Consider the following 21461-nt stretch of genomic DNA (forward strand, 5'->3'; position numbering starts at 1 on the left):
CAAAAAAGAACCCATTTGCCTTCACCCTCAAACCCTCATCTATTCTGAATGTTTTCATTTCTGTCAATGGTAGAGATGTTGAACACATGGTACAAAAATCTCAAGTGTGTTTGGTAGACCGGATTTGAACTCAGGTCCTCCTGAATCCAGGGCTGGTGCTTTATCTACTGCACCACCTAGCTGCCCCTGCCACCCTCCCCCCAGCTTCTTTTAATTCCCAGCTAAAACCTCACCTTCTACTTGAAGCCTTTTCAAATTCTCTTTAATGCTAGTGTTTCCCCTCAATGATTATTTCAATTTTATCCTCAATATTTATTTTATGTACCTGGTTGTTTGCATTTTGTCATCCTCATTAGAATGTGAGCTTCTTGAGGGAAAAGACTAACTCCCTTCTTCATGTCTCCCACACTTAATTCAGTGTTTGAAATAATATGCACTTCAAAAATTCTGGCTGATTTGACTTGACTCCCCTCTAACAAGGAGTTTCTCTTCCTTCAATTATGATCATTTAAATTTTCTTCATAAATCTCACTGTAGGAAAATCACTCAACAACATTCTGATTATTATAGAGTGTTTTAAATTTTCCTGTGTTTAACATATATTAGCTCAAGGAAACTTCCAATAACCCTATAACATAGGTCCTAAACGTATTATTATCCCTATTTTACTGATGAGCAATCTGAGAATTGGAGACCTTTAAGTGAGTTCCCCAGGCTATTATAGCTAGTAGTGGTCAGAGATAGAATAAAAACCCAGGTCTTTCCATATATAATTCTACCACACCTTCTAATTCACACCATCATGCTGCCTCTGCAGATTCATTTCTTTTTTAAATGTGCTGATTGCACCAAGACTCCATATATTACAGTCACCCTCAGTGAAATGCGTGATTATTGAAAACAATTCATACAGAAAAATTCAATAGAAGAAAAAAATTCTCTCTTCTAGAATCAGCCATGCATTTTGTATGGCCAGTCCACTTGGTACCTAAGTATCCATCTGGAACAAGCATGCTGACTGGACAATGGCTTCTTTGAGAGGTGAATAAATTGGCTGAGAGTTAAATAGGTTTAATGATCTTTCTAATATATTTTGTCAAGGAGGAGGAATGAAAATCAGAACTTAGAGGTAAAAAGGGTCTAATAGCCAATGTGGCCCAATCCATATTTGAGCAAGAATCCTCATCACTGACATGTGCTTATCCACTATCTGCCTGAAATTTCCAGTGAGGTAGGACACACATTTACCTGAGGTAATTGATTTTTCTGAGGAAGCATTTTTTCCCCTTAAATAACTGCCTCCCATAATCTTCTCATTCTGCTTTCTTTGGCCAAGTGAAACAAGATTCATCCCTTTTTTCCACATGGCAGGACTTCAAATGCTTGATGACAGCTATCTCATCTGCCTTAAACTTTAATTCACAATTACATTGGTTTCATTCAAGTCCCATGCCTCATTTTCCATTGTACCCATATAGGCACTTCCTTCCACTGAAGAAATTGAAGAGAGGAAACTGAGCTCAGGAACTAAGTGTTGCACTGAATAGAACAATAGTTCTAGAGTCAAACAGACCTGAGTTCAAATCTGACCTCAGATACCTACTTAATAGTTTTGTGAACCTGGGCAAGACTTTTGATCTTTATCTCAGTTTTCTCATCTATAAAAGTATAAAACCTCTAAGGTTGCTTTTTTTTTCTTTTGTGGGGCAATGGGGGTTAAGTGACTTGCCCAGGGTCACACAGCTAATAAGTGTCAAGTGTCTGATGCAGGATTTGAACTCAGGTACGCCTGAATCCAGGGCAGGTGCTTTATCCATTGTGCCACCTAGCTGCCCCCTCTAAGGGTTTTTGTGAGGATCAAATAAAATATTTTTATAGAATGTTTTGCAAACCTTAAAGCACCATATAAATGTTAGCCTTAAAAAAAATAACATTCTGGGGGAAGCTAGGTGGCACAGTAGATAAAGCACCAGCCTTGGATTCAGGAGGATATGAGCTCAAACCCGGCCTCCGTTACTTGACACTTACTAGCTGTGTGACCCTGGGCAAGTCAACTAACCCCAATTGCCCTGTATTAAAAAAAATAAAATAGCATTCTTGTGGAGAATCTGTCTGGAGTTTATTATCAAGGATCTCTAATACAGGTATTGCCAGAGAGTAGGTAGGGAGAGAGGAAGAAAGTGTGGAGACCAGGGAACCTTTCCAAATCTATGAAATATACACTCTTGTTCACATGAAGTCCCTCCTGTATCCTTCAGTGATTCAATACCTCAGTCAGTCAACAGATATTTATCAAATGCTTATAAACTTCCAGCCACAGTGCCGGGGATGTAAAGTAAGGCACAAACAGCCAGTGCTTTCTGCAGGCAGAGCCAAGATCATGGAGTACAGGCCAATAGTCCCAACATTCCCTTCAAAACAACTTTAAAATAATGCCTCAAATCAAATTTTGGAGTGGTAGAGCCAACAAAAGGTCAGAGGGAGAGGTTTTTTTTTCAGCCTAAGACAGTTCGGAGGTCTGCAGTAGAGGCCTCTAACATTGAGGTAAGCATAGGCCTGGAGTGCAGCAAGAGCATGGCAGAAGCAGCAGTAGTAGGCCTTAGAGGCTCAACAACAACAACAGCAGCAGCAGAAGCAGCAGCAGCAACAGCTACACCTTCAATATCTCTCAGCCCAGAAATGGTAAAGTGATTGTTCAACTCCTCAGAAAAGGAGGTACTTTGCTGGCATTGGGTACAGCTGGCACTTATTGGTAATTTTATTGCCAATTAGCAGCTCTGGGTTGCAATGTCAGGGCAGAAAGGAGCCCTTGTGATCAATCACAAGGGAGAAGGTGCCTTAGTTACAGTTTCAAGGCCAAGAGGAGTGCTAGCAGTTCAGGCTTCAGGGGAACAGGGACCCTTCCTCAGTAAAGACCACAGAACAGATCAGGAGAGCAGTGACCACAGTTCTTAATAACACCACTATGGAAACATTAATAAATTGTTGGTGAAGTAGTGAACTCTTCCACCCATTCTGTCAAAGAAACTAGAACTAGGTCCTAGAGACTATAAAACTGTGCACATCCTTTGATATGGCAATGTCACTACTAGATCCAAACCACAAAGAGATAAAAGAAAACAGGAAAAAGTATCTATCTATCTACCCATCCATCCGTCCATCCATCCATTCACCATCCACCAATCTAATCCCAAACCAGGTAGATTTATTTATATTTTTTTTAATTAATAAAGTATTTTATTTTTTTCCCGTTACATGTAAAGATAGTTCTCAACTTTTGTTTAAACAGGCTTTCCAATTTCAGATTTTTCTACCTCCCTCCCCTCCTTCCCCCCTCCCCTAGACATCAGGTAATCTGATATAGGTTATATATATATACATACATACACATACACATACACATACACATAATAGCATTAATCCTATTTCTGCATTAGTCCTGTTATAAGAGAAGAATCAGAGCAATGATGAAAAACTTCAAAATAGAAAAAACAACAGCACCAAAGACAAAAGAAATAGTATGGTTCATTCAGCATCTATATACTCCACAGTTCTTTTTTATTTTCATTGGATTTGGAGATCCTCTTCTATCGTGAGTTCCCTGGAACTCTTCTGTACCATTGTATTGGTGAGAAGAATATAATCCATCACAGTAGATCAACACTCAATGTTGATGATACTGTGTACAATGTTCTTCTGGTTCTGCTCATCTCACTCCTCATCAGTCCACGCAAGACCCTCCAGGTTTCTCTGAACTCCTCCTGCTCATCATTTCTTACAGCACAATAGTATTCCATTGTATTCATACACCACAACTTGTCCAGCCATTCCCCAATTGATGGGCATCCCCTCAACTTCCAATTCTTTGCCACCACGTAAAGAGCAGCTATAAATATTTTAGTACATGTGGGTCCCTTTCACCTTTCCATGATTTCTTTGGGGAAAAGACCCAAAAGTGGTATTGCTGGGTCAAAGGGTATGCACAGCTTTATCTCCCTTTGGGCATAATTCCAAATCGCTCTCCAGAATGGTTGGATCAGTTCACAGCTCCACCAACAATGCATTAGTGTTCCAATTTTCCCACAGCTCCAACATTTATTATTTTCCCTTTTTTGTAATTTTAGCCAATCTGATAGGTGTCAAGTGGTACCTCAGAGTTGTTTTAATTTGCCTCTCTCTAATCATTAGAGATTTAGAGCATTTTTTCATATGGGAATAGATAGCTTTGGTTTCTTCATGAGAAAACTGCCTGTTCATATCCTTTGACCATTTCTCAATTGGGGTCTTCTTTCTTTTGTTTAATCAAATTAACCAATATTTTGTCTATTTTATTGGTTTTTTTCATAAAACCAGCTCTTAGTTTTATTGATTAATTCTATAGTTTTTTTGATTTCTATCTTATTAATTTCTCCTTTCATTTTCAGGATCTCTAGTTTAGTATCTAATTGGGGATTTCTAATTTGTTCTTTTTCTAGCTTTTTAAGCTGCATGCCCAATTCGTTAATCTCCTCTTTCTCTTTTTTATTCATGTAAGCATTTAGAGCTATAAATTTTCCCCTAAGCACTGCTTTGGCTGCATCCCATAGATTTTGGTATGTTGTCTCATTATTGTCATTCTCTTGGATATAGTTATTGATTGTTTCTATGATTTGTTGTTTGGCCCATTCATTCTTTAGAATGATATTATTTAGTTTCCAATTGATTTTCATTCTACTTTTCCCTGGCTCTTTCTTTTATTTATTTATTTGTTTGTTTATTTGTTTATTTATTTATTTTTTAATGTATAAGGTAGTTTATTTTTTCCATTACATGTAAAGATAGTTCTCAACTTTTGTTTATACAAGCTTTACAATTTCAGATTTTTCTCCCTCCCTCCCCCCTCCCCTAGACAGCAGGTAATCTGATATAGGTTATGTCTATATATCTCTATAGATATAGATATAGATATAGATATAGATATAGATATAGATATAGATATAGATATAGATATAGATATAGATATAGATATAGATATAGATATAGATATAGATATATACACACACATATATATACACATAATAACATTAATCCTATTTCTGCATTAATCCTGTTACAAGAGAAAAAATCAGAGCAGTGATGCAAAACCTCAAAATAGAAAAAAAAAACCAACAGCACCCAAAACAAAAGAAATAATATGGTTCAATCAGCATCTATACTCCACAGTTCTTTCTTTCTTTTTTTTTCTTGGATTTGGAGATCCTCTTCTATCATGAGTTCCCTGGAACTCTTCTGTACCATTGCATTGGTGAGAAGAATATAGTCCATCACAGTAGGTCAACACTCAATGTTGATGATACTGTGTAAAATGTTCTTCTGGTTCTGCTCATCTCACTCATCATCAGCTCACGTAAGACCCTCCAGGTTTCTCTGAACTCTTCCTGCTCATCATTTCTTACAGCACAATAGTATTCTATTGTATTCATATACCACAACTTGTCCAGCCATTCCCCAATTGATGGGCACCCCCTCAACTTCAATTCCTTGCTACCACGTAAAGAGCAGCTATAAATATTTTTGTACATGTGGGTCCCTTTCCCCCTTCCATGATTTCTTTGGGCAAAAGACCTAAAAGTGGAATTGCTGGGTCAAAGGGTATGCACAGCTTTATTGCCCTTTGGGCATAATCCCAAATTGCTCTCCAGAATGGTTGGATCAGCTCACAGCTCCACCAACAATGCATTAGTGTTCCAATTTTCCCACAGCCTCTCCAACATTTATTATCTTCCTTTTTTGTCATTTTAGCCAATCTGATAAGTGTCAGGTGGTACCTCAGAGTTGTTTTAATTTGCATCTCTCTACTCATTAGAGATTTAGAGCATTTTTTCATATGGGAATAGATAGCTTTGGTTTCTTCATCAGAAAACTGCCTTGTTCATATCCTTTGACCATTTCTCAATTGGGGAATGACTTGGATTTTTATAAATTTGATTTAATTCCCTATATATTTTAGAGATGAGGCCTTTATCAGAAGCACTGGCCTCAAAAATTGTTTCCCAGTTTTCTGCCTCCCTTCCAATTTTGGATGCATTGCTTCTGTTTGTACAAAAATTTTTAATTTAATATAATCAAAATCATCCATTTTGCATTTTATAATATACTCTATCTCTTGTTTTGTCAAAAACTGTTCTCCTTTCCAAAGATCTGATAGGTACACTATTCCTTTCTCTCCTAATTTACCTATGGTATCACCTCTTATGTCTAAATCATGTATCCATTTTGACCTTATTTTAGTATAAGGTGTAACATGTTGGTCTATGCCTAATTTCTGCCATACTATCTTCCAGTTTTCCCAGCAGTTTTTGTCAAATACTTAGTTCCTATCCCAGAAGCTGGAGCCTTTGGGTTTATCAAACACTACATTACTAGTGTCATTTACTACTGCATTTCCTGAGCCTAGCCTATTCCATTGATCTACCACTCTATTTTTTAGCCAGTACCAGATCCCCTGGCTCTTTCTTACATGTAATTTTTATTACATCATGATCTGAGAAGGATGCATTTACTATTTCTGCCTTTCTACATTTGACTATGATGTTTTTGTGCCCTAATACATGGTCCATTTTTGAAAATGTGCCATGTACTGCGGAGAAAAAGGGATATATTCCTTTCTATCCCCATTCAATTTTCTCCAGACATCTATCATGTCTAACTTTTCTAGTAATCTATTCACCTCTTTCACTTCTTTCTTATTTATTTTTTGGCTAGATTTATCTAATTCTGAGGGGGGGGAGATTTAGGTCCCCCACTAATATAGTATTACTGTCTAATTCCTCTTGTAACTCATTTAACTTCTCCTCTAAGAACTTGGATGCTATACCACTTTGCACATACATATTTAATATTGATATTCCTTCATTATCTATAGTACCTTTAAGCAAGATGTAATTTCCTTCCTTATCTCTTTTAATGAGATCTATTTTTACCTGCCCTTTGTCTGAGATAAGGATTGCTACCCCTGCTTTTTTTCCTTTAGCTGAAGCATAATATATTCTGCTCCAGCCTTTTACCTTTACTCTGTGTGTATCTCTCTGCTTCAAATGTGTTTCTTGTAAACAGCATATTGTAGGATTCTGGTTTTTAATCCACTCTGCAATTCGCTTCCGTTTTATAGCAGAGTTCATCCCATTCACATTCACAGTTATTATTACTGACTGTCTATTCTCCTCCATTCTATTTACCCCCTTTGTACTTTTCCCCCTTCTTTCACCCTATTCCTCCTCACTGATGTTTTACTTCTTACCCCTGCCTCCCCCAATCTGCCCTCCCTTTTTATGACCCCCTCTCTTTTCTTTACCCTTTTCTCCCTTGCTTCTGTCCTCCCTTCTATCAGTCCCCCCCTTCCCCTTCCCCTTTTGCTTCCCTAAAGAATGAGCTAAGTTTCTTTATCCCAATGAGCATATGTGTTATTCCCTCTTTGAATCAAATCTAATGAGAGTAGGGTTGAAACAATGTTCATCCCTCCTTTCTTTCCCTCTATTGGAATAGGTTTTTTTTCACCTCTTCATGATATAATTCATCCCATTCCACCTCCCCTTTCCTCTCCTCCCCATAGACTCCCTTTTTAACCCCTTAATTTTTTTTGTATCATCACATCAAAGACAATTTATATTTATACCCTCTGTGTAAACTCCTTCTCTCTGCCCAAATACATTTACAGTTCTTAAGAGTTATGAGTATTATCTTCCCATGTAGAGATATAAACAGTTTAACCTAATTGGGTAACCTTTTGTTTGTTTGTTTGTTTCCCTCTGTTTACCTTTTAAAACTTCTCTTGAGTCTTGTATGTTAAGATCACATTTTCTATTCAGTTCTGGTCTTTTCCCCAGGAAAGATTGAAAGTCCCCAATATCATTAAATGTCCATCTTTTCCCCTGAAAGAGAATGAACATTTTTGCTGGGTAATAGATTCTTGGCTGCAATCCAAGCTCCTTTGCCTTCTGGAATATCATATTCCAAGCCTTGCGGTCCTTTAATGTTGAAAGCTGCCAGGTCCTGTGCAATCCTGACTGTGGCTCCATGATATTTAAATTGCTTCTTTCTGGCTGATTGGAGTATTTTCTCCTTCACCTGATAATTCTGGAATTTGGCTACAATATTCCTTGGAGTTTTCCTTTTGGGGTCTCTTTCAGGAGGTGATTGATTCTTTCAATGATTATTTTATCCTCTGATTCTATGATATCAGGGCAGTTCTCCTTAATAATTTCCTGGAATATGGTTTCTAGATTCTTTTTCTGGTCATGGCTTTCAGGCAGTCCAATGATTCTCAGATTGTCTCTCCTTGATATGTTTTCCAGATCAGTTGTCTTTCCAATGAGGTATCTCACATTTTCTTCTATTTTTTCATTCTTTTGATTCTGCTTGACTGATTCCTGGTGTCTCATGGATTCCTTATCTTCCAACTGTCCCATTTTAATTTTTAAGGCATTGTTTTCTTCAGTGAGATTATGCACCTTTTTTTTTTCCATTTGGCCAAATGAATTTTTTAAGGCATTGTTTTCTTCAGTGAAATTATGTGCTTCCTTTTCCAAGGTGCTCATTCTTTTTTCATAGTTTTCTTGTTTTGCTTTAATTTCTCTCCCCATTTTTTCTTCTACCTCTCAATTGATTTTTAAAATCCTTTTTGAGCTCTTCCAGGAAGGCTTGTTGTTCTTGAGACCAATTCACCTTCCCTCGTGAGGCTTCACATGTAGGCAATTTGAGGCTATTGTCCTCATCTGAGTTGCTGTTGGCTTCTTCCCTATTGATACAGAAGCTCTCAATGGAGAGGGCTCTTTTTTGTTTCTTACTCATTATTGCAGCTTGTTTATTTTTTAAGTTGAGATCTGCTCTGGGGGCACCAGGGTCCCTGTTTTGGGCTTCTTGTGCAGGGGTATAGGTGCTGTGTGACTGGCTTTTTACTCTGAGGCCTTCATTGTGTGTGCAATTTGCCCCCCTGCACTTCCTGTCTGGGTGCGCTCAGCCAGGCGCCCGGTCCCACCTGTCCCATCCGTGGCCCTAGCGCCCGCCCTCCCGGCTGGTGCAGGTAAGTTTTTCTACTGTCCTTCTTGGCCACCAGATTTTTGAGCCAGGTTCCGGGGGCCTCAGTTGTTCGGCTGTGGCCCGCAGCTCCTGCTGACTTGCCCCGACCCTCTCTGCGCTGGGCTGCTGCCCTGCGCTGGGCCTCCCTTTTGCCCGAGTCAGACCCATCTTTTCCTGAAGTCTTCTAAATTATCTCTCATTGGAAGACTGTGTCTCTCTGTCTCTTTGCAGGTTCTGTAGTTTCAGAATCCATCCAGAGGCTTGACTTAATGTTCTTTTTGAGGGAACAGAAGGAGAGCTAAGGCAGCTTGCTGCTTCCTCTCTGCCATCTTGGCTCTGCCCCAGGTAGATTTATTTGTGACAAGACTTTACTAAAAAATAGAATTTATCCATGTTATTTTTTCTGATGATTATATTTGATATTTACTGGACCATGACTACAAAAAAGTATATATCCAGTCCATTCCACACATTTCCACTAGTATCCCTGTCCATTCTTGTCTGTATTTGTCTTCAAGGTATTTCAAATTATCATTTTTCCATAATGGCTGTAGGTAAGTGAGCAAGTCAGATTTGAATTCCTGGTCTGTCATTGGAGTGTGACTTCGAATTTATGATGACACTCTTAGCTTTCTCATAAGATAAGGCAATGAAAGACAAATATCAATGCCCAAATCAATTAACAAGGTGGAGATGGTACTGATGGGCAGGAGGACCATAGCAATAATGGAGATCAGGAAAGGAACTGGAACATTTTTGGTCAGGGTTTTCAGATTGTCAAAGATAAAGTGACCTTCCTCTATACCTGTTACTATCAAGGCAAAGTTGTCCTCTGGTAAGACCATCTTTGCTGCATCTTTGCTGCATCATAACCTGCAAAACCCATAACAATCCCAATATCAGTCTTCCTCAAGGCTGGAGAATCTTTCATACCATCCATTCTCATTGTAATAACAACATCTTATCTATGACTATCCTCCATGACTTTCAACTTCTGCTGGGGAGAAGTCCTTGCAAAGAGAATTTTAGTGTGGTTGGTCAGGAGTTCAGCCAGATGTTTTAGGCTCATCTATTTCAATTCCATTCCTTTTACTATAGTTGCATTTGTTTCCTTTTGTTAACCTGCTCCATAGGCATGTCAAGACATTTGGCTAAGACATTTCAATTTCCTCAATGTTAACTGAAAAGATACCCACATTTTTGGCAATAGCTGTGACTGGATGATTACCTTTTACCATGATAAACTTGAAGCCAATACTGTGTCATTTGATGACTGCATCAGGGACAGTGAATCATGGGCAATCAATCAATGATTGTTGTTTTTCAGACCTTAATAATGTATAACTCTTTGTGACACCATTTGGTATTTTCTTGACAAAGATACAATAGTATCTTGCTATCTCCTTTGCCAGCTCATTTTAAAGATGAATAAAACAAGGGAAACAAGTAACTTTCCTAGGGTCATGCAGCTGCTAAGTATCTGAGGCCACATTTGAACTCAAGTCTTTCTGACTTCAGGTCCAACATACTATCCACCGCAGCTCATAGAGATAACAGAAACCCAGAAGTCTTTCTCCTAACCCTCCCAGCTCTATGTATCCAGTTTAAAAGGCCTTTGCTATGTTTTTATCAAGAGGCCACTCTTAGCCATTGACCAAGATTGTGCTGCATTTCTCCAGGATTATCTCAGGGACTTTTTTCATCACTATGAGGAAGTGCTTATTATTGGGGAATCTGTCTCATGGATGGAGAGCTGAGATTTGTTGATGGAGTTAAAAGAGATTTTATCCAGTTTTCTATTTCTTTCCCTGTAGCTTAAGCTCTCTCGAATATGTTTGTTCCTATCCCAGTCAGAACTGAGGAGTATTATTGATTTCCTTAAGTCCCATACTCTCACCGCTGTGCTTTCTCTCTCTCTTCTTCTCTCCTATCTCTTGTCCACAGACTTACACTTTGGGCCAATCCAGTATTGTTTCTGGTCCTTGGTTTCATCATCAATAAAATGAAAAGATTTGAGTAGGTGAATTCCAAGTTCCCTTCTAGAACTAAATCCATGTTCAAATGATGTTATGATTCTACTCCAAGTATAAATTTATGGAGACCTCTAGTTGTCCATCACACAGACATGTATGTGCCTCATTTATGAGACTGTTCTCTTTCCACTCTAACCACATAAGTTTTATCCCCCACACATTTAGTGGCTAAGTTCAACCACCATGCATCTTACCAGATCCAACAATTAGATAGTGTTCCAACACTCCTTAAAATAAGCCTCGACAGTAACTGGCAGTTGAAAGTATATGCTTCTAGACTTTATGTCACATAGCTGAAACCCTTTTCCAGCAACCTCAGCCTCTAAAATGAACATACTCTCTTTTCCAATTAAATAAGCCTTCAAATGATTCTTGTGTATCACGGTCTTTGTCATCTTAGATGCCTTTCCATGGAAGCATTTTATCTCGTCAGTGCCTCCACGAAAATGAGACACCCAACAACTAGATCCAGCATTCCAGAAACATTTTGACTAGTGAAGAGTATGATGGGGTATTTACCTTATGCTGGTTATTATGCCTCTCAGTGCAGCTTTAGATTTACTTCATGTTTTTGGCTGTTATGTTACATGATTAAGTCATGTTGAGCTTTCACTCCACTACAAGCCCCATCTATTTCTAAGAAAATTACTTTATTAGCCATGCTTACCTCATATTAATAGTATAAATGTAATGTCCTGTACACAAATATAGAACTTTGATTTATCCCTATTATATTTCATCTTATCATATTTGACCCATCATTTAAACTATTGACATTTTTTTTGATCCATGACTTTATCATCAAAGATGTTAGCCATTCCTTCTGGGTTCCAGTAATCTAATTTTTGTTCACTTGGTTTATGTTATAGCATGAATATCTGTATTAATGCAGTTTTACTCCTCCAGTAATATGTCAAATTATTGGTCATTAGATAAAAATCTTACATTTAAAATGTCAATACCTAAATTAATATTTATTTGGGGCCTAAAAACTATGATTATTAGCATGCTCTCTCCCTTTTACATCATTATTGGAGTAGAAGGGGGCTCACATAGTACCAAGGGCATTTGCATTTTTCTTTGCCTTCTGGAATGCTACAGCTAAACAATATATCACCTAGAAGAGAGGTTCTTCATCTTTTGTGTGTGTGTGTCCTGAATCCCTTTGGTAGTCTGATAAAGCCTATCTTCTCTTCTTAGAATAATGTTTTTAAATATATAAGATAAAATATCTATGATTACAAAGAAAACAAATTACATTGAAATGCAGTAATCAAAGCCTAAAAAAAATCCACAGAATCTAGGTTAAAAACCCTTGAGACTAAGTGATCAATTGTGAGCATCTTTGTTTCTCTCAATTGGTTCTAGAACAATAGACTATTATGAAGTGGCTATCCTATTAACTCCACTGTACTCTCAAATGTAGTTTATGGTAGTAAAATAAATCTTGAAATGTAGTTCCTACTTTCCTTACTGTAGAGTGAATTTGGAGTCAGGAATAATTGGTTTTAAACATCACACCCAGTTGTTGTTAGTCATTTCAGTTGTGTCACATAATATTTGGGGTTTTCTTGGCAGATACCAGAGTTTTTTGCCCTCCTTCTTTAGCTCATTTTAGAGATGAGAAACTGAGGCAAACAGAGTTAAGTGACTTGCCCAGGGTCATGGAGGTGGTATCTGAGGCTGGTTTTGAACTCATGAAGATGAGTCTTCCTGATTCTAAGCCCAGTTCTCTAGCCACTGTACCACCTATCCCATACGTACAAGCTATGTGGCCTTGAGCGAGTCACTTATCCTCTTAAATGTTTAATTTCCTCATCTATAGAATGGGGATAATAATACCAATAGATCATCCTTATAGCAATCATTAAAATGCTATATAAATGTCAATTATTAGTATTAATATTATTGGTTTATGACTTGTACAAGTAATGCCAGCATCATCAACAAACAAGGGAGCAGAAATCAGTTGGGGTCAAATAGTGACAGATGACTCTGTTGGAGAAAAAATGATAAATTGAAGGCTGAGTGAAGCAACATAAAGATTTAATGTTGATTCTCTGTACAACCCATCCTGCCACATTTGAAATTATTCATGGGGCTACTGTTAAACTTCATCAAATTACTGCCGATAGAGCACACTGAGAAATGATGAAACGTGGCATTCTCACATCCAGTAACACAAATCATGGCATGTTTGACATTTAGACTCATGGTTGATACTGTTATTTATTCTTAATGTAGGCAGTATACTTAGCACTTACTGTAATTGTCTTTCATTCCTGTGAACAATGCGTGGTCCAATATACAATTAATTTTGCTGTTTCTTTATAGAAATTTTATGCCCACAGTAAAGTTTAATTGTCATGAGTTTATTACACTAAACCTGAATATCTTCCTGGAGACATAATGCATTATGGATTTGATTTTTATCTTTTTATTTCTTTTTTTAAACAAAGTTATTGTGTTTAAATATATTTTTCAATATCATTGTTTCTTATCTTTAAAGTGTCATCAAATTGCAATGAAATCATTTTGCAAATAAATACCATAATGCAAGATCATATTCTCCAGTGAGTATAAAATAAATCTCCTTTTATATAGAGTTATTTATTGATAATGTCTTTCAGTACTAGTGGGACCAGTTCATGTAGGCAATACAGTCTTCCTTTTTGCTGACCAATAAATGTATGACTAAAGGTAGCATGGGAGTGAAATGGCTGCCATGGCAATATATATATATATATATATATATATATATATATATATATATATAATCCACTGGCAGAAGCAGTAGTGGTAGGCCTCAGAGGCTCAACAACAACAACAACAACAACAACAACAACAACAACAATAACAACAGCAGCAGCAGCAACAGCAGCAATACCTATACCTTCAATAGCTCTCAGCCCAGAAATGGGTTGTGTATATATGTATATACACACACGCACACACACAAACATATACCTATATACAATACATGTATATGTGTATATATGTATATGTATGTATATATTATATATATATATATATGTTTTCTGTATCAAATGGAGTTTTATAAAGGATATTCTGAAATGAAGAATCTCAGCATGATAGCATAGGCCAACTTAACAATCAAGGAAAAATTGATATCATGATACTATTATATGATGTACCAACGTGCATATGTTAGATGAGACAAGGAAGTGGGATGGAAGGAACAAATCCCTGAAAAATATTAGAATGGAGTTAAAGGACTGCAGGATCAATATAAGTTGCCAATGCAAATGGTGGCCAAAACCACTAATGAGGGTCTTAGCTTGCATGAAGAAAGGCAAGATTATGAAGTCCACATACATGGCCACCCTCCATGATAGGGTTTTTATTGCCTCTCATCTGAACTAACAAGTCTACTTCCTTGTACTATCTCCTCTCTCCTTTATATCATTCCAACAACTATTAAAACTATCTTCCGCAGGCATAGATCTCATAGTGTCACTTCTTTCCTCAAAAATCTTCTGTGGCTCGCTTTTCCTCCTAGCATAGAATACAAACTCCTCAACCTGGCATTTAAGAGTTTTACTTCCCAATATTACTTTAATCTGCTCCACAGTCTTACATTGCATTGCCTTCCATTGCATCTTGTTTTGGGTGAGAGTTTAAGAAACCCAGATGGCAAGTGAATACTGTCAAGTTTCACTACAGAGAGTAGGGTGATTAGTCCCCTAGCATTCAGGGTCTATTATACTGAGGCACTATCTTTCCTTCAATATGTGTTGTAGTCCAGAAAAACAAGGAAAAAGAAAACAAAAGCCAGAATCTTCTAGCCTACATTTTTTTGTCCTATAATTTATCTCTTCCTTAGTCAGGTCCCTTCCTTATCTCTGTCATCCTTTCTCTTCAACTCTGTCCTTTCTCTATTCCCCTCTCCACATCTGTTTAAAGTTTTGGACTTATTCCTAGTGGATTAATGTCTCCTTGTCTGTGACCTTGAAGGTAGGAAACCATCCAGACCGTCATTAGCAGGAACCCACCCCTACCTACTCAAATCCTGAATTGACTGTGACATCAGAGCTGATCCAGTCTCTACCCTAACTCCAGAGATGCCTGATTTTCCCAGAATCTTGGACCCAGGAAGTCCTAATTTGGAATGATCATGCTCTCATACTGGGAGGCTGGGTTGATAAGCTACCTCATCAGGATATAAATCTTTGCACGATTATAATAGAACTGAGGGGCTCCTCTACTATAGAATATTCATTGCTGGCTCAGTGTAAGATGTTTCATTGGGTTGTCCTGCAGCTTCCTGCAGTTTCTGCCTCTTTTTCTCTAGGATGTTCAGCTTTTAAGTTTTAAGTCATTGTCTCAAGGCCTAATATCTCCTTGGTGGTAGTAGTGGGACCGAGGCCCAGATATTCTGCCCATAAATCTCCTCTCCCCTAGTTGTTCTAACCTTATAGTTTAAAATCTCTAAGGTTTTTAAAGCTTCCAGAGAATGTCAGATTTGGAAGATGCATCAAATTTCATCTTGTCTACTTGATCAGAAATCCTATCTATATCAAATCCTTTTTATCATAAAAGTCTTTTATTATTTTCTAGTTACATGTAGAGATAGTTTTCAACATATGTTTTTATAAGATTACTAGTTCCAAATATTTCTCCCTCCCTCCCTTCCCTCCCACCTCCCCAAGACAGCAAGCAATCTGATATAGGTTATATATGTACAATCACATTAAACATGTATCTGCATTATTCATGTTGTAAAAGAAGAATCAGAACAAAAGGTAAAAACCTCAAAAAACAAAAAAAGAAAAACAAAAAAGTTGAAACAGCATGGTTCAAACTACATCTAGAATCCACAGTTCTTTTTTTCTGGATTTGGATAGCATTTTTCATCATGAGTCCCTTGAAATTATCTTAGACCATTGCATTGCTGGGAAGAATTAAGTCTATCACAGTTGATCATCACACAATGTTGTTGATACTGTGTACAATGTTCTACTGGTTCTGCTCATCTCACTCAGCATCAGTTTATCTAAGTCCTTCCAGTTTTCTCTGAAATCCAACTGTTCATCATTTCTTACAGCACAATAGGATTCCATTACATTCATATACCACAATTTGCTTAGCCATTCTCCATTTGATGGTCATTCCCTCAATTTCTAATTCTTTGCCACTACAAAAAGAGCAGCTATAAATATTTTTGTACATGTGGGTCTTTTTCCCGTTTTTATGGTCTCTTTGGGATAAAGAACTAATAGTGGGATTGCTGGGTCAAAGGGTATGCACAGTTTTATAGCCCTTTGGGCAAAGTTCCAAATTGCTTTCCAAAATGGTTGGATCAATTCACAACTCCACCAACAATGCATTAGTGTTCCAATTTTTTAACAGTTTCTGCGACATTTAGTTTTTTCCCTTTTTTGTCATCTTAGCCAATCTGATAGGTGTGAAGCTATACCTCAGAGTTGTTTTAGTTTGAATTTCTCTAATCAATAGTGATTTAGAGCATTTTTTTCATATGGCAATAGATAGCTTCGATTTCTTAATCTTGTGAGAATTAGAATGCTGCCAACCTGCTGAGAAAGATGCAGGGAAGCTCTGCCATGAATGGAATGCATGTGACTTAGTGTCTGGAAGTAACCTTTCTGGTGTTTTGAAGGTCAGATCAGCATCAGGAAGTGATGTCTGACACTTGTAGGTCATGCCAATAAGAGCTACCAGCCAATTAGCTTGGAGCTGTGTGTGTGGACAGCCCTTCTAAGAGAAGCCAGGGAGAAGTGAGGGTCTTTTCGGTTCTGGGTTTTGGCGTGGCAGGGAGACTTCACGTGGGATGCCAGGAAAGGAAGGTTTTTTTTTTCTCTCTGGCTATACAGAATAGATCTAAGCTAAGATTTTCCATGCTATAAGGAATCTGTATTCCTCTTTCACTCTTTTCACTAATTCTTTTTTTTCTATCTTCTTTTTACCTATTCCTCCTCAAAAGTGTTTTACTTCTGACTATCCTCTCTGTTACTGCACTCCCTTTTTTCACCCTTCCTTCCTTATCATCTTCCCCTTCTACTTTCATTGGAGTGGGCTCATGGAGGGAATAGATTTCATACCAAGTTGGGAGGAGTAATCTATTTTCACTAACTTCTAATACACTTTGATAAATACTAAAAAGGCTAAACTCTTGCTAAAGATTCTAATTTAAGGCAACCGCTCATTAGATTTTAGATATCACAGCTAGAATTTTAGACCTTACAATCTGAAAACTGCCTCTTCATATCCTTTGACCATTTCTCAACTGGGGAATAACTTGCATTCTTATAAATTTGATTTAGTCCCGTGTATAATTTTAAAATGAGGCCTTTATCAGAAATGCTGCCTGTAAAAACTGTTTCCTAACTTTCTGCCTCCCTTCTAATTTTGGCTGCATTGCTTCTGTTTGTACAATTAAAAAAAATAATGCAGTCAACTTCATCCATTTTGCATTTCATAATATTCTCTATCTCTTGTTTGGTCATAAATTCTTCTTCTCTTCATAGATCTGAGAGGTAAACTATTCCTTCCTCTCCTAATTTACCTATGGTATCACCTTTTATGTCTAAATCATCTAACCATTTTGACCTTATTTTAGTATACAGTGTAAGATGTTGGTCTATGCCTAGTTTCTCCATACTATCTTCCAGTTTTCCCAGCTGTTTTTGTCAATTACTGAGTTCCTATCCCAGAAGCTTGAGTCTTGGGGTTTATCAAACAGGAGATTACAATTATAATTTACTGCCATGTCTCCTGCGGCAAACCTATTTCATTGATCCACCACTCTATTTTTTAGCCAGTAACAAATAGTTTTGATGAATGCCACTTTACAATATAGTTTCAGATTTGGTTCAGCTAGCCCACCTTCCTGTGCACTTTTTCCCCAAAGTTCCCTTGATATTCTTGACCTTTTGTTCTTCCAGATGAATTTTGTTATTATTTTTTCTACCTCCATAAAATAATTTTTAGGTAGTCTGATTGGTATGGCACTGAATAAGTAAATAAATTTAGGTCTGTCTATCCCATCTTAAGTAAGTATTCATCTACCCTTTCCTGAAATCTTCATTGACAAGTTTAAACAGCCTTCCTTTTTTTGGCCTTCCAAATTACCAGAAAAAAAGGGTTTTTTTATTGCTGCTATTCGTTCAATTTTTGTTTTTATTTCCTTTCATTACCAACTAGCTTATCTAATTTAGCTATCCTTTTACACCTAGCAAAGATCTCTGATGCCAAGGAGATAATATAACACACACATATATATGTATTATTGGTTCCATTTTTATTCAGTGATACTTTGAAAAAATATGCTTTATACATTCCCCAGACATTGAGTCTTTGGCAGAATGATATGTCTCTTTCTTTAACCCACTTTCTCCCTGAACACCTCCTCACCCATCTCTTATTCTGCTCAGTTTATTTCCCTAGAGCAGGTGATCTTAAACTTTTTCCACTTCTGGCCCCTTCTTGCTTGAGAAATTTTTATGCAATCCCAGGTATATAGTATATAAAATAGGTATACCTAACCTTGTACTGTTGCCAAATTTTTCATGACTTCCATATTCAGTTATCATTCAGTTATGTGATCCTATATGGAGTCCCAACCCACAGCTTATAAAATTAGGCCCTAGGGGACAAATATCCTAAGCCTTTGTTATTTTGTCTTTATATATGATGCCATTTCCTTAGAAAAGCTCTGATACTGATTGAGAATCTTGAATCCTCTGCTTGACATAAGTATTTTGATGTATTTTTAAGTCCCATCCTTTCTACCTTTATAACACCTTTTAAGACCCTTCCTGTCATCTGACATGGCTACCACACTGCATCAGGCACTCATTATCTCACTCCTGACCTATTGGGATAGCCAGCTGGTTGATCTCTCTTCCCCAAGTCTGTCCCCATTTCAATTTATCCTCCACTCATGTGTTAAATCACCCTTGTAAAAGCAGATCCCACCATATCACCTCCATATTCAATAACTCCAGTGGTTCCTGGTTACTTCCAGGATCAAAGACAAAATCCTCTGTTTGGCTTTTAATGTCTTTCATGATCTGGAAACTCACTATCTTTCCAGTGCTTTTACATTCTTCCCCTTTCTGTGTACTCTGTGATTCAGTGACATTGGCTTCCTCCATATTCCTTACTGACTCCTATCATTTTCATTAGCTGTATTCAATTCTTGGAATTCTCTCATTCCTTAACTCCACCTCCTAGGTTCCCTAATATCCTTCAAGTCTCATATAAAACCCCAACTTTTGCAAAACAAAACAAAAAAAAAACACCCCACAACAAAAAACAAACAAAACCCCTTTCCCCTGTCCTTTAATCTCAATCCTTCCCTCTGAGATTAATTCTCTTGATTGTAATATTCTTTGTACAAAGATGTTTGCTTGTTGTTTATTGCTTTAGACTCTTAGCTCATTTAGAGCTTAGATATTTTTAAAAACTTTTTTGGGGGGTATCCCCAATGATTAATATAGTGCCTGGCAAATAATCAGGGCTTAATAAGTAATAACTGAGTGATTTTGGTGAACATCACACTTATTGAGAGGGAGAAAAGTGAACCAACTCAGCCTGTAATTTGCCTCGTGAGTTATCACTTAGAATATGTACAAATCCCCTGGGCCTATAGGAACTTTGCAGGGGTCTTTATCTTCTTTAATTAAGTTATATAAAATTGGCCCTTTGAAAATTGCTGACAGGGAGAAATTTTATTATATTTAAAAATGTATCATAGTTATTTCTTTCATGGTACTATATTCATTTTGGGTCTCCTATATGGAGATATGCCCTTCCATATCACATACATTATTATGAAACAAAGGAGAATAGATTCTAGGCATTTTTTAAAGGAAAATTGTATTAAAAAAACCCCTCAACAGTAAAATATCTCTAGAATACTATGTGTGGTTCTGAAGGAGATCCAGAGCTTAAAGAAGAATTGGTCCTTCCTCTAATGGAATTTATAGTCTAGGAGGAATATAAGATGCAAATATAAGAGGGCAGCTAGGTGGCACAGTGAATAAGTCACAGGCCCTGATTTCAGGAGGACCTGAGTTCAAATCTGATTTCAGATACTTGACATTTACTAGCTGTGTGACTCCGGGCCAGTCACTTAACCCTCATTGTCCCACAAAAAAAAAAAAAAAAGACACAAAATACAGATATTTATACTGCTTAACAAACATATATTGTTTGCTGCTCCCTGTTTTAGGATCTCCAAGTAGAATGTGATTGAGTTGCTTATCTCAATTTCTATCAATACATCCATGTCTATACAGAAACTTCCACTAGGTACATAGTTATGTGTGCCAAGTAGCCCTTATTTGCTTTTCCTGATTTTCTTGGGAATGTTTTCAATCAGCATTTGAAATTATACATTCATTAGAGTAATTGTAGTGAGTGCTGCATAATGTAAATGGATACAAAGCTGGAGACTAGTAGCTGGATTAAGAATCCATCTGGGAGCAGCTAGGTGGTGTAGTGGATAGAGCACTGGCCCTGGAGTCAGGAGGACCTGAGTTCAAATCTGGCTTCAGACACTTAATACTTACTAGCTGTGTGACCCTTGGCAAGCCACTTAACCCCAATTGCCTCACCAAAACAACAACAACAACAATAATCCATCTGGTTTGAAAGGACCTTTTCCCACAACATGACAAAGTAAAGTGAGGTCTCACCTATAAGGAGGCAGTCCTTGATCTAGGTAGTGTTATTTGACAGTTTCAAGCAATTTTCTCAAGGTCTTACAACTCTTGAGTTAATGCTAGGACTAAGACCTAGGTCTGCTGCCACTCAATCTGACCCCTGATGCCTAATATTTATCATTTCCTTATCATAGCTTAATTGTTCTGAGTGTTGGAAGATTTTCATAGAATATTATAGATGGAAGGTATCTGAAAATGCATCCAGACTAAATCCTAATTGATCAGACAACCCCCCTATAGTATCCCAAATTGTATTTGTCCTGCTCTGGCTTGAAAGCTTTCATTAATAAGAAACTAACTCCCTCCCACTGCAGCCCATTCTAGTTTTGGATAGCTCAAATTTTTTGGAAGTTTCTATGTCCTACTAAAAAAAATGCCCAACTACAACTTTTTTTCATTTCTCTTATTTCTCAATGTTTCTGGGGCCAAGTAGAACAAATCTTACCTCCTTCATAAAATAGTGCCATAAATATTTAGTAATACCTCTTATATCCCTCTCTAAGCCATATCTTTTCCAAGCTGACCTTCCCTAGTACCTTCAGCCAATTGGACCATGTCCTGGACTCCACAATACTTTCTTTGTGTGTCATCTATTAAAGGTATAGCCTGGTCTTAGGATAGTGAGATCTAGTCTTGAAGTCAGATGTAAGTTCTGCCTCTAATA

The 21461-nt window shown here is 37.3% G+C and overlaps 1 pseudogene; it reads right to left on the reverse strand.

Moving 5' to 3' along the window:
- Window positions 1-9668: 9668 nt before the first annotated feature.
- On the reverse strand, window positions 9669-19225 carry LOC122732012 (annotated as a pseudogene).
- Between the last annotated feature and the right edge of the window lie 2236 nt (window positions 19226-21461).

The sequence above is a fragment of the Dromiciops gliroides genome, chromosome 6, assembly GCF_019393635.1.
Source record: "Dromiciops gliroides isolate mDroGli1 chromosome 6, mDroGli1.pri, whole genome shotgun sequence".
Classification (NCBI taxonomy): domain Eukaryota; kingdom Metazoa; phylum Chordata; class Mammalia; order Microbiotheria; family Microbiotheriidae; genus Dromiciops; species Dromiciops gliroides.